The 15,090-nt window shown below is 34.3% G+C and overlaps 1 protein-coding gene across 3 annotated transcripts in view; it reads right to left on the bottom strand.

Annotated features, from left to right (window-relative positions):
- The window catches only part of LOC131413228 (ubiquitin-conjugating enzyme E2 E2), a 339,406-nt gene that overhangs the window by 52,379 nt on the left and 271,937 nt on the right, over positions 1-15,090 (bottom strand). The gene's annotated exons all lie outside the window — the stretch shown is intronic.

Raw genomic sequence — 15,090 nt, 5'->3', positions numbered from 1 at the left:
ATAACACATATAATAATTCCCCCATTACCTGGATTTTAAATGTTTTCTTTATACCACTCCCTCACTCTTGAGTATAGACAACATTCCATACACGGACAAAAAGTGGTTTTGTAAGGGGAGAGAGATCATGGAGGGCATGAGTACAGAGAGTGAAGAAAATATTTTAATAAAAAAGTATTTCTGACAAATTGATTCTACACATAATTAAGAAAAGTGTTTTAAAGGAAATAAACACCTCAAAGCTGGAAAGCTGACAATGACATTAAAAATGACCATTTAAAATAATATTTCAGTAATAACCTCTATTTTCCACATAGCTTCTATTTTTCAAAAAAATTTTGATCAGGAGATAAATGGCACTGTGATTTTACTAAGGAAGTATGAGATCAGCAAGAAATACATTCCTCTTAAAAATACATTTCATGGAGACTCAGAGAGGAAATATTTGGAGCCCCTGTGCCATAAATCAGTGAATCATGTAACAAAGGTCCAAAAATAGCAGAGTTAACATCATTCAAATGGATCTTGGCCATAAGCTCACTGTGAAACTGTAGTTTATTTGGACAGGTCGTTAGTAGACATTTAAAAAATGTCGGTACTACCACCCTCCCTGAGATTTCAAGTGCTCTTAAAACTGACTTAGGAGCACTGTACCAAGAACTAACACATCTGAAGATTATTTTAAAGTATTAACGACAAAACAAAAACTGGAAAAACCCATTATTAGTGAGGGGAATCACAAATCTTAAAGACACTCTAAGAAAATACCTCAGCAAAACAAAACAAAAACCCTCCCCAAATCAAAAAAAAAAATTGGAAGTGTATTTCCCCTTGAATAACTGGCAGTAAAAGAATTAAAATTAAACATTACCGAGAAGCCATAATGCGTAAATATGATACCCACCCTACCGTGAATGAGACTGTATAGCACACTACATTTGAACGCAGGCTAGAGCTGCTTTTTTAAAGCTTTCAAGTACAATTTAATGATTAAAAATAAAAGACCTTTACAGCATAGGCATTTAAATTTAAAGTCTTTCTCAGTTCCTTTTAAGAACAGATGTAGAAAAACATGCAACTAGAAAATTTCCCGCACTGTGAGCAGCAAACCTCTTAGAAGATGGGAGCATCTTACTCAATTCCCAGGGCCCCTTCCAACCATGCAGCCACAGATTACTCCCAACTCCTGTAAGGGAGGATACTTGGCATGACTGGATTAGGGACTAATAATTTATAAAAGTTCAATTTATATAGAATGTTTCAGGAACATATCTATATCGAATAAGGTTCAAAGAATTTGATTCTTTTTCAAATTTGTGTATTTTTATTAATGACTTGCTCTTTATATGTTTTCCTGTCTTTTTTGACTTGTTCTACTGTTGCAAGTTTCAGAAATGGTACTCCAGCTGATTCTCCTTTATGGTAGGATCGTATCATAGTGTGGACTGTAACCTTTGAGTGTGAGTTCATCCTCAGCGAACACTATTCTTTTTCTATAGAAGTCCCACGTGCCTTGGATTGTGGAGGGTTTTGCATTTGCTTCTTCATGGGCCTCAACGACAACTAGTTTAAGTCCAGATTGTAGCCTGACACAGTAGCCTGAAACCAGCTCAATCAATGCTTGTTTGCATGCCTACAGAGGTTTCCTTCCTCAATCAGCTAAAAAAAAATTAAAAAAAGGAAAATATAGAAATTTAACAAAGCGTACAACTTTACCATTTGAAGGCTTGGATTTTAACAGCCTTTTAAAAGTAATTTTAAAAAGTAATATGGCACTTTAAGACAATTAAAGAACTTTAAAAAATAGCTGGCTGTACAAGTTTTCTACAAACGGGTTTTCATGGCTTGGACAAATTTTCCAGTAACATAAGGATTCAAAAACTCCTGAATCCCAAAGAATTGGGGGGGAAATGAAGATGATCTGGTACCCAAACTTAAACATGTACACAAAACATCACTTAAACATTCCCACTGTTTTAATTCATAGAGAACATAGACAAATTTTCCAGTAACATAAGGATTCAAAAACTCCTGAATCCCAAAGAATTGGGGGGGAAATGAAGATGATCTGGTACCTAAACTTAAACATGTACACAAAACATCACTTAAACATTCCCACTGTTTTAATTCATAGAGCACATAGACAATAGGTGATCAATCAATGCGGGGGGGGGGGGGGATACATTAAAACCAGAACCCAAAGCTCCCTGAGTTTAATATTCCCACCAGAACCGCACCCCACCCCCCGCCCCACAATCAGATAACAGAACAGCTACTCTTGAACACTGAACTTAAAACCATTATGTGGGGGCTATGTTGATCCCAAAACACTTAATCATTAATTAGTACTGCATAGAGAAGACATAATTTAACAGATGTCAAATGAATCTACATTTCTAAGACAAGATGATTCATTTCTGCTTTATAACTGCAAGACAGTCTCAATAGATAACGACAATTAATTACAAAGCACAACAGCTGAGATACTTAATGGATTCCATGTAAAGTATATAATAAATGACTGACCATATGACACTTGCTGTTAAATTAAAGACAGTGACATAAACATAAGAAGAATGCCCTCCTTTTTATTTTGTTTACATTTTTTATAGGTCTCACACTACCCAAGGCAATTCTATAAGATGTAGCATATTTATAGATTTGCTAAATATAAAATGGAAATAATATATAGATTTTCTTTATCTTTTGGGAAAAAAGTAATAAATTTTGTTTGTAGACATATGAAGTGGCAGTTATTTATCTTAAGAGATTAATAATTCAATATACATACAATACAATACAAAGTATTTATTATAACTAGCTAGAAATGACAATTTGATTTTTCATACAGCCTACAACAGTGTAGAAGTACACCGTATTTTAACACAGTCTAAAATGAAACAATGACTAATTCTGTTAATGATACAGTAAATTAATAGCAATTATGGAGTTGGCTGAATGCCCACTCTCTCAGTGAGTGCTACCTAACACACAAAAGAGACATTCTTTGACAGTGGCAGAGTGTTTACAAATACCATAAAAGTTTCCAAACTTTGCATGTATACTAGGGAGGGTAATTGTATTGGTTCCCTACATTTATACCATGTAATTAAAAAATACAGCATGTATATCATAGAAAGTTATAACCAAAATAATAATAATAATAATAATAAATAAAATAAAAAATGGCTAACAATTATGCAATGTTTTTGTGCCAGGCACTGTTCTCAGTGATTTGCACTTATTACATAATTTAATCTTCACAATCACCCTGTGAGGTACATACTATTATTATCCTCATTGTATAGATAAAGAAGCTGAGACACAATTTCAGAGGAATTCAAATGCTCACAGTTAAGGCAATTCCAATAGTAAGTAAAGAAGTTATAAGGAGGAAGGAAATAGGAAATAAACAAAAACAAACATACACAAGAAAACAACCCACACCCCCAAAGAGTTTTTTGAAAATGACAGAAAAAAAAGAGGAAGAGAATAAAGAAATTTACATGAATTCTAGATCTCAACAGTTTGACTTGAGATGAAAAGATAATAGAGATTCAATAGTTTTTTCAGATCAAGTTCTGGCAAAATGAGAATTCATGTAAAGTGTTCAGCAAAGAGAAGAAATGTTTAATGATATTCATTAATATTATTACTGTTCTTACTTATTATGCCAAATGACCTGTCATCTCTGTGAGATTACTGAAGGCAAGAAAAACCAAGTCAGTCAAGAAAAAGTCAACAAAAAATGTTTTAACATGACTTGAAAATTGTCACTTAAGATTTATGTATCTTTGAATAATTTAAATCTCAGCATTTAGAATATTCTAGGGAATATTCTTTAAACATCTGTGGAGAACAAATGTAACCAACTGACCTGATACTCATGATATCGTACACTAAAACTGATAGCTAACCAGACAGATTACTTGAAAAGTAAAATAAGATTGAAGTCTGACTGGAAGAATTAAGGAGGGGGTGTTGAAAGACAAAAAAGGAGCTGGTCTCTTATCGTGTAGTTTTTGATCAATGAAAGGGGTATTTCAGGAATTTGTAATAGGGTTGTTATACAGTGTTCCATCTTAAACCAGCCCTTCATGGAATGAATTCTTTATGGTTGATGACACTAACTTATTCCTAAATTCACAAAATGGCTTGTACACGATCAGCAGCATAGAAGCGATTTTTTGTATATTGTCTGAACAGCTGATCAAACTAAGAGATAAATGAATACAAGCGAAACAGAAAAAAGAGGGGGAAAATGAAAAAAGATGGGCAATAATCTGAAGCAGGTATGTAGGAAAGGAGCGACCAGATGCTGTAGGCAAAGAACAACCAGAAATGGCTGAAAAACCATTTCTGATCCTGGCCTTCATCAGCCCTTGGAAATCACCTGCTGAGAGGATCAGAGAGAGGAAAAGGAAGACAGTAAATATATAATAGAATAGCCCAAGGAAACTATTCTTATCTTGAGTGATTCTCTGGGTTGAAGCATCCTTATAAGGATGGACATAAGTTTCCCTCCTCACCAAAAAAACAAACAGGTACATAGGCCTTTACCTCATATCTAGAACTGAAGGACAATCACCAACATATCTCTTTTTGCTTTCCTGGTAAGTACTCAAGAATTACTTAATAGTTTTACTGAAGGACTATTTAGTATTAAGAAGAATCCCTTAAATTTTATTTATAACTACATGAGGTTGTTTTCTTTTTAAATTTTCATGCCTATTTTTCTTTTATCCCAGGCAATCTCTTTCCTTCTCCTCTAACCCTTTCCTATTCTTCACTTGTTCACAATCTGATCTCTGCTACCATTTTGTGATTTCTGACATTATTTCTCTAGTTTCTATTTCCACCTTCTAGGTCAGGTTATCTTGCTTTATTCGCATCTCAGGGCTTCTGAAGCCTGTTGTTTTGGGTTATCTTTTCCCCTCCAGTATTCTCTGTACGACTACTGCCGTAAAAAAACCCAATAGGTTAATTTGCCCTAAGGTGTGTGGAAATGTACCTGATAGACACAAGGGGAAAAAAAAAAAAGAATCAAATAGCAATGATTCAGAATTCTGTGGAAAAAATACACTCTATTTTCTAATGTTCTATTCCTGCTCCCTAAATCTCCTATCCCTAGAAAAATCTGAAGTAGTATCTTAAATAAAAACTCTAGGCTGCTTTTTTCCTTTCCCTATAATTTGCAACATTCAACTTTGTACTGTAGAAAATTGGCTGCTGCAGTATAACAAACAAACATTATCTTTTAAAAGCAAACATTTGCACCATATGCAGCTTTTTAATAAATATTACCAACTTCATTTTACAAAACTGATAGCTGTATGTATAGCTAACTAAAGATTTTAGAAATGAATTTTTGTAGACAGGCTAATGACGAATGTTTATTTATAAAGGGAACAAATTTATATAAGGTCCTAAGGACAAGGATTTTATCTGATTCTGATTTTTATCCCCTCTGGGGGAAAGTAAGATGTCAACATGCATTTGTTCAATAAACAAATGAACTAGAAAAATACACAATATTTGCATTTGAAAAGAGGCCATACATACCGTAACTAAAAATGACAAATGATCCAGAACTTCTGATGTTCCCACAGTTAGGTTTACAGTGTCTTTTAGTGGGGGGGGGACAGGACACCATCAACTGACAGATGTGTAAAGTATATAAAGAGGAATGTGTTGTTATTCAAATTTTGATTTGGAGCAACTTGCAAAGTCTTGTGATTAATATTTTAGTCAGTAGAGATTATAACAGTCTCAAATATTAATTGTAGAGTTAGGATTAAGAGTATTTCATAAATCCTTCAAATGAGAAAATAGAACTGACAGACATTCCAGAAGTATGACACATACCACTAAATTGTATCTATTTCAGATAAATAGCACAAAGAATTTAAAAATTTGAGATGTCCAGGTAAAAAATCACTAACAAACTCCATTTTTCCCCCCCTCAAAAGATTCATGTACCTTTGTCCTGACAATATTAGAAGAATTTACTTCTCTTCAAAAGCCTAAATGGGTCAGTTTTTCATTATTTTTCTCCTTTTTTGGTCAGAATTATTTAGTGATATAGATTAAACGACAAAGAAATCAACCTCATGTTTGTAGTAAAAACTAATGTCATTATAGTAAGGTAGTTATGTTGACCATCTCACTGACAAGTTCTAAGGTTTTCAAAAATGTATGTACCCAGAGGTCCCACAACTCTAACAGATGAATGGCTTTATCTTCTTTGATGTGGTAAAACTCTAAGTTAATAAGACTCATTTCTCAGGAATGTACTTAAAATCTGTATCACTGTATCACAGTAACATGATGGAATATCTCTGGCCTGGTTAGGAGTAATTATGTTCTTCATTGACCATAAAAAACAATTCATGAAAGAGGTTAAGAATAGAGGATAAAAGAATAAATCTAACATCTTATCCAAATTTTTAATTATTATTACATTTTCACTATCAAAAACTTTTAAGTCGAATCTTCAGTTTGATATTATAGTGCAGGAACAGTATTTTCTCAAACACTGTTGACTGTTATAATACACATTCACTCACTTTTACCTAGCTTAGTGGAGGAACAAGATATTTTTGGTTATAGATATTACTGGTATAAGATACTATTGCTATAAAGTTATTAAGTTTTTCTTTTTCTCATGGCAACTGAGGAAGGTATGTATTTCCCCTTCAACAATTTGTCTTACAGATTTGGTTCATGGTGGTAATGCAATTTCACTGAAGTAATCTCAAAACTGAAGTTTTATGTACTGCTTTAGGTAGATGCTTTTAAATACTTTTACAAACAAACAAAATGCTCTTGCCCTCATTTTTATTTATTTTTCTATACAACAAATATATTCTAATATATATATATTTTAATACTTTTGCCTGTATTTGTTACTTCACACAATCTCTTGAGGAAGAAAAGAAAGTTGCTCTTAAACCTTGGATCTAGAAATGTGGTAACGGAGCAATGCAATTGGCATTCATGATAACACAATTGTCTCTGAATGTCCACCTGCATTTCAGCTTTCAAAGCACTCATATCAACTTCAGGATCTTTTTTTTTTGGAGTAGAATGATATAAAGAAGTATACTTTTGAGCAAAATTTATCTGGTTCCTTCTTTTTAATTTATATTTTTATTTTTCATTAATAAGAATTTTATTACAATTTCAAACGTCTCTTTTGTTTGTTTGTTTTTATAGTGACCGTATGGTGTTGGCAATACATTTGCACCAAACTAATTCCCAGCAAGGATGGTGTCTACTTCTCATGAAGAGGGAAAGCTTGTACTTTCCATAGTTCAAAACACTGTCATTCTGTACCTTGATAAACCTATCCTCTCTCTTCTCCCTATTGAAATTCCATCCTCCATGATGGACCAGCTAAATAAAATTTCCCCTAGAAAATCTTCCCCTGCTACTCTCAGTTTGCCTAATAACACTGTTCCAAAATGTTGGGTATGTATGTGTGTGCGCCCCTTTATGAAGAAATACTTGCTAGCTTATTTTGTTTTACACTTTCTTTCAACTTTTTAAAAAAATTCAAACCTACAATGAACAGAGTCACTAATTGTTAATGCTGAGATTTTTTTCTATTTTTAGTTTCCAACGACATCTAAATATACTGCTCTAGATACGATGTGTCTCTAAATTCAAGTTCCATATATGCAGTAGATTACCATGCTTAGGACATGGCTAGTAGAACAAGCTTGTTTTTTCCACACTTTAAAAGTTCTGCCATCCTGCATCTTGATAACTCAATATTTTCTTTTACCTACGGAAATGCTAAGCATCTTTCATGGATACTTCTTATATAAAGTGTCCCCCTGCCATTTCCAATCATAGCACTCAATCCCTTGTCTGAACTTCTATTACATTTAAAGTTAGCCTTTTGTGTATATTTCTTTCTTTTTACCTAGACTGAAGGCTATCTGAGGGTGGGGCATGTAGAAGATTTCTTTGCAATATCCCTGGTATCAAGCACTGCCACACATCTAACAGGGCTTAGATATACATTTATTGAGTGAATAAGTAAATGATAATTCTCTATAGGAAACCTTCAACTATCAAATGCTTGTGTTCCTCCTCAACCCCAACCGGGGGTAGGAGTAGGAGTGGAAGAAGAAAAGTTTTCTCTGAATATATTTACTGATTTTCTATTGGATTTGTATTTAAATTGTAATTTAATTTAGATAGTTTAGGATGTTTAGCCTCAGGAATATGCTTGACATGACCAGACAGTGGTTTCTGATATTGGTTAGAGTCACCTATTTTGATTAGTTACCACCCCCTCTACAGGCCCCAAATACTTGCTCAAACATAACTCAACTCACTTGTAAGCATTTATACAAGTCAATTCAACCTAGGAAGGTGAGAATCCTTTTCTGAGATGATGCCTCAGTGAATAAGTCATGAATTTTGTTCCTCTTCTTTGTCCTTAGTGCCAAGAATTTCAAAATAATCAATTAGCCTATCAACAAACCAAGAAGATATTTACTGATGCCTACAGTCTAAACAGGTCTGTATTAGGTTCTAGGGAAGATACAAAAATATAAATAGTCTCTGGCTCTGAGGAATGTTTGCTGCCAATTATAAAGATAAAAACCTTTGGTTCAGAACAAAGGAACATAAGGAATAAATTTTCATTTATTTAACAAATATTTGTTGACTCTTTACTATTTTCAAAGCACTGTGTGGAACTGAGGAGCATGATGATGATGGGTGGGGGAAGGAAGCTAAGATGCACAAGTTGGGTCCTGACCCTGAGACACCTGACCATCTAGCAGAGAGATAAGAGAATCACACAGATCACTACTATGAAATGTCACATGAGAGGACACAGGGCTCTCGAGTTCAGATCAAATGATGATATCCGGCTGGGAAGAATCCCAGAAAGTATCAGAGAAGAGGTAGGTACAAACCAAATTTTAAAGGATGGGGTAAGAGGAGTTGCTGATTATCTTTTTTTTTTTCCCCTAAAGTGCTCACCAAGAAGATGGACAACTTCAAGTGCGTCTACATAAAAAATTCTCACTGCGTCATGCCAAACTAACTAACTTCATACACTCTCAGCTGCATAGCAATGATTGTGCACAAAAGCTTAGATCTTCAGAAAAAAATACACAGTAATATTAATGTATCCTGTAAGAAACATGGGGCATCGACATGAGAGCAATGTATGGACTCGACGTTACCTCCTCAATTTCTCCATCTACCTTTTCATTCTCCTCGCACTACTCTACCTCAGGCATTCATCATTGCTAGATGAGATTATTGCAACAGCCTCCTTCACAACACTACTTTTCTTTGGTCTCTCCTTCCCCACCATCACCCACCATATTGCATCAAAGGTGATCTTTCTAGCATGCAAATGTGTTCAACTGTCTACTGCCTGCAGGATAAACTCTAAATTCCTAAGGATGGCAGATGTGCCTATCCGGGCAGGCTCCTGGTTCTCCATGGACCACATTGCCCTGAAAAGATCACACACTTGCAGTCCTCTGTGCACGCCGTTCTTTTTGTAGGAATACTGTTTCTTATCTCTGGGGGGAACTTCTTCCATCCTTCAGGCGCTCCTTCTCCAATGTTAGCACTGCACTGTTATCCTTATTACAGTCATTGGCATGTCTGTCCTCCAGCCACTGGTGTATAAGTTTCATGAGGGCCAACGTTGGGTCTCTTTTATTACAGGGTGAGTACTATTTCCTATCTTTACCTTTTAGTTGTCTTAAAGTCCTGACATTAAAATAATTTCATGGGTTTAGATATATCCAGCAAGAAAAAAAATGCTAAAGAAAATAAGGCTTTTCCAAGCAAGAATGTGGCAAATTAAGGAAGAGAATCACACCTTGGAGAAGGTAACAGTGAAATGTTAACAGATGGCAGAGAGAAGGTAGTTTTTCAACTCTATTCAATTATACTAAATTTTATTTCTTTCGTTAATAAGGAGAGAGATATTTTTAACAAAATTCTAGAAAGGATATTAACAAATGACTTGTTAGTACTCAAAAAATGATGTGGTGATCAATGGGATTAAGTGTGGATATACCAAAACCAAATTGTGCCATTTCCTTTTCCTTTTTCAATACGGTCATTAAAATTAGAGATTAGAGGAATAAAGCAGACATAGTACATTTGAACTCCAGCATGGTTTATGATGAAGTCTTTTAAAAGTCTTTCAAAAAACTTACTAAGTCATAGATTGAGGGTCATATGCAGATTCTCCTTGAGTGCTGGGTGTTATGCCAACCAGTTATACCTCTGAGGTGATTGCATCGTTCTTTATTTACACCCATTAACAACTTCTTTCTATTCTGGTCAGGCATATACACAGTCAAAAGTCTTAGAAGTCTTAGCTATTATCAAAAAGACAAAAATAACAAGTGTTGGCAAGGATTTGGAAAAAAGGGAACCCTTGTACACTGTTGGTGGGAATGTAAACTGGTATAGTCACTATGGAAAACAGTACAGAGGTTCCTCAAAAAATTAAAAATAAAACTACCATATGATACAGCAATTTCACTTCCGGGAATTTATCTGAAGAAAACCAAAACATTAATTCGAAGAGATATATGCACCCCCATGTTCACTGCAGCATTATTTACAATAGCCAAGATATGGAAGCAACCTAAGTGTCCATGGATAGAAGAATGGATAAAGAAGATGCTAAGTGAAATAAGTCAGACAGAGAAAGACAAATACAGTATGATTTCACTTCTACGTGGAATCTAAAAAACAAAACAAATGAACAAACAAAACAAAACAGACTCATGGATACAGGAAATAAACTGGCTACCAGAGGAAGGAGGGGTTGGGAGGGATGGGAGAAATAGGTGAAGAGAATTAAGAGGTACAAACTTCCACTTATAAAATAAGTAATTCATGGGGATGTAATGTAGAGCATAGAGAATACAGCCAATAATATTGTAATAAATTTTTATGGTGACAGATGGTAACTAGACTTACCATGGTGATCATTTTATAATATATATAAATATCAAATCACTATGATGTACACCTGAAACTAATAGGATATTGTACATCAATTATACTTAAATAATAAAAAAATTCTTATAAGTCTTCTTCCTTTATTACTGTCTATGGCACTGGCCTAGTGCCAAAATAAACATAGCAGCTTGGCAGTCATAAACTCGACCTTTATGTCTATGGGGAGTATTATTTATGACCAATGAGATTGTAAACAGTAGGGTCCAAAACAAACTGGGCTGTTGCAAACCTCACTTTGAGTGTATCCTTGTGGGCAAGAGAGAGAATTCCAGGCTGGATAATAATCTAGTTTGGTAGACGTGGAATAGACTCAGTAAGCAAATTTTAGCAGATCTTGCTGAATGACCAAATAAATTAAGTTGGCACAAAGAAGGTCTCTAGTGGGATGATTTGTAATTATTTCTGTCTTTTTCAACACCTTATCAATGACTTCAATGGAGACATAAATGACATGCTTATCTAAGCTATAGATAACCTAAAACCAGATAGTTAACACACTGGTCAGAAGTGAAAATTCAACAGATCTAAACATGTCAAACTATAACACACAATACATATTTGATAGGGAAAAAAAGACCGACATTGAGGTTCAAAGCAAAAATGTTCAAAAGATGGAGGAGACCTGGCTTAAATGTAATGATATAGGGCTTTTTAATGGAAACTATTGAAACAATAAAATATAACATATGTAAAGAAAAGTACACAGATCATCAGTGCATAGCTTGATGAATTTTTACAAACTGAAGACATCTGAGTAACCACCACCCAGAATAAGATATAGAATCTTACCGGCACCCCAGAAATCTCCCTCATGTTTCCTCTCAGTCACAGCCATCCCCCCAAATGTAACCCCTATTCTGACTCTTATCTCTATACATTAGTTTTCCCTGTATAAATGGAATCACACAGTATATAAATGGAATCATACAGTACATACTCTTTCGTGTCTTCTTTCTTTCAATAGCGTGTGAGATTCCTATGCATTGCTCATTGTTCTGTGTTTTTTATTTCACTATTTTATAACATTCCATTGTATGAATACACCACAATTTATCCATTCTACTAGACATGAATTTTTTCCCCAGGAATTTTGTTTAAATAAAGCTTAAGAAGTGACAGTTGTGTAATGTGACAAGGTGGCAGCAAAGACAAAGTTTACATACTTTCTTTGTCTAAGTCTGGCTTTGAAAACAAGCACGTGCCTTCATTTGGCTTTCATGATGTGACTTCAAATTCTGAAACTGTAAAAATGGTACAAAAAAGTGAATATGCTCATACTATATTACTGAAGGTAGAGATCTACAGGAAAAGTTATTCGGTTTTTAGATTGCAATATTTTCTTGCTTTGCAAAATTTGGCCTATGTACTGAGTATTATTCTAACCTATATTTAAAGATGCAAATTATTTGCTTACAATTTGTGTCAACAGATGGTCTGCATAAAACATAGCCTAGATACTTTATAAAATCACAAATATAATATTTCAAACAAGATGGTAATAAAAACTCAAGTTTTTTCTTTAACATGGATTAATTTTTTGCCAATAAGTTTCATGACAATATCTGTAGCACTTAATTTTAAGCATTTTAAAATAAATTATATTACCTTTCATTGTTTTAAAATAAAATGCACTCCTTTCTACTGGGTCTACTAGATGCACTTATGACAAACATCTTCATAGAAAAGGAAGACCCTGCCCTCCAGGCATACCTAATTCTGTGAGAGAGAATGAGAAAACACACACACATACCCACACACACACACACTCATGAACAACATTTCAATACTACAAACCAACCAAGTATGAAAAGATTTCAGAAGTGTTAAAGATATGACAAGCAAAATGCATATCCATTTGCTTCATCAAAACTACTATTTGCCAGGTACTACACGACAGATAAGGTCTTTATCCTCATGGAGCTCAGAGTCTAGCGTTGAGTAGGCAGAAAATAAAACCAACCAACAAATAAGTGTAAATGTCATGCTCTGAAAAGTTTCATGAAAGAGATTATCAGGTTGATGTGATAGAAAATAACCAGCGTGCAACTATTTATATAAGGTGGTCAGGAAATACACCTCTCATTAGATAACACCAAAGATGAGGCCTGAACAATGAGAAGGTGTTGCACACATGAAGAACCGGATCAAACATGTTCCAGGCAAAGGGATCAGCAAATCCTAAGGTCCTGAAGAACTAAAAGGAGGCCGAGGAGAGCCGCAGTGTCGTGAGGCAGGTGGAGAGATCACGAGGGCCTTGCAGGTCAACTAAGAAGTTTGGATTTTATTCTAAGCGCAACAGGAAGCCACTAAAGTGGTTTAAGCAGAGCAGTGACAAATCACTGACAGGTAAAGACTGAACGAATCTTAGAGATTGTTAAACTTTCTCTTTCTACAGATGAAAACACTAAGTTCCAGAGAGTTTAGTGTCATCAAAAGTTACATGATTGGAAAGTGTCAAAAGCATAGGTTTCTATATGGTTTCTTTTTGATAAGAAAAAGGCAAACCTTCAGACACATGAAAAGGCATTATTCTTACTCATAATAAGAGAAATGCAATTATAATTAAACACTCTTTCCTATCTATTAGATTGGTAAAGGTCAAATATTTGGTGGTGCCTCCAGCAATCCTCACAACATTGGTGAGGATATAAGGGAAAAGGCAGGTGTATCTAAGTTGAGAGTATAAGTTGGTACAACTCCTTTGGAGAGCAATCTGGGCAATATCTATTAAAATTGAACAGGCATATATCCTTTGTTCTAGCAATTCCAGTTCTAGGAATTTATCCTATAGATATATTTACACAAGTCCACAAAGACAGTATGTACAAAGCTACTCAGTGAAGCATTATTTGTGATGGCAAAAGATTGGAAATAGATTATTAAACAGATTATGGTACATTCATTCAATGAAATATTACATAATTATAGTGGAGCTGATTACATATATGAATATGGGACAATCTTGAATATGATAAACGAAAATAGCAAATGCAGGAAAAAAGATGTCTTTGGGTGGGGAATGAAAATGCCAGGGAACATGGAAGACGACTTAATTTTACTATATCCCTTTGTACTGTTTCAACTTTTTACTGTGTGTGTGTATATATACAAAAGATATATAAAGATATCTCACATATTTAAAACTGTTTTTAAAAATGACTAATCTTATTTTAAAAGCAAACCACTAAAGAAGAGGTGATGTTTTAAAGTGAGAAAGGGAGGTAAGGAAAAAAAGTGTGGAAATGAAGAAAATAACTAGAAATAACTTGAAATAAACATACTACTTTATGTATTATTTCTTCATTATATAAATTATTGTTTTATGTAATATACAGGAATAGAGTTTAAAATAAGTTAGTGGCCGAATGTCGGGGAAACATAAACACACAATATATTGCACATATACAGGTTTATAATTTGGCAAATGCCAAAAAAAATCCCACCTGATTTAACCTAATTCTCCACAAAAATAAAAGCAAAAAGGACGTTTTCCATGAACTACAGAAAAGAATGCAAGAGTGATCTAAAGTATGGCTGTTGGCAATAAATTGAATTACTGTGTGTTTAGCAAGATCACTTCACAGCTCTGCTACTTCAGGTGTGAAGAGTGAGTTTGCTGGACTGGAAATCAGGAGGCTAGGAGTTCTAATCCTGGCCCTGGCACTTATTAGCGATGTGATCCTAATCACATTACTTAATCTAAGTATTAGTTTCCTGTGATAATGAAACCTGCCTCTCAAACTGAGAGGATCAAGTGAGATAATGAGTATAAAAGTACAGTATAATGTTAGTATAAAATACTAGGCATTAAAAAATACAGTATAATGTCTAGTACACAATTCTCCATAACCACCATTATGTCAATAGAATTTGAAACTGAAACTAAAGGCTCAAAGGGGAGCTTGAAGAAGGTCATTTAGTCCATTCCCTTGCAGGAGTACACTTCAATCACAGGTAATTATTTTTATTTATTTTAGTCCTCATTTGGGTACTTATGGAAAGATTAATTTATTTGACTGGTTTAATTGTTCATGCTTTTGTGACTTATTAACAATAGATGAGTATTTTAAA

Source organism: Diceros bicornis, chromosome 2 (genome assembly GCF_020826845.1).
Source record: "Diceros bicornis minor isolate mBicDic1 chromosome 2, mDicBic1.mat.cur, whole genome shotgun sequence".
NCBI lineage: Eukaryota > Metazoa > Chordata > Mammalia > Perissodactyla > Rhinocerotidae > Diceros > Diceros bicornis.
This window is presented reverse-complemented; position numbering and strand designations above follow the sequence as displayed.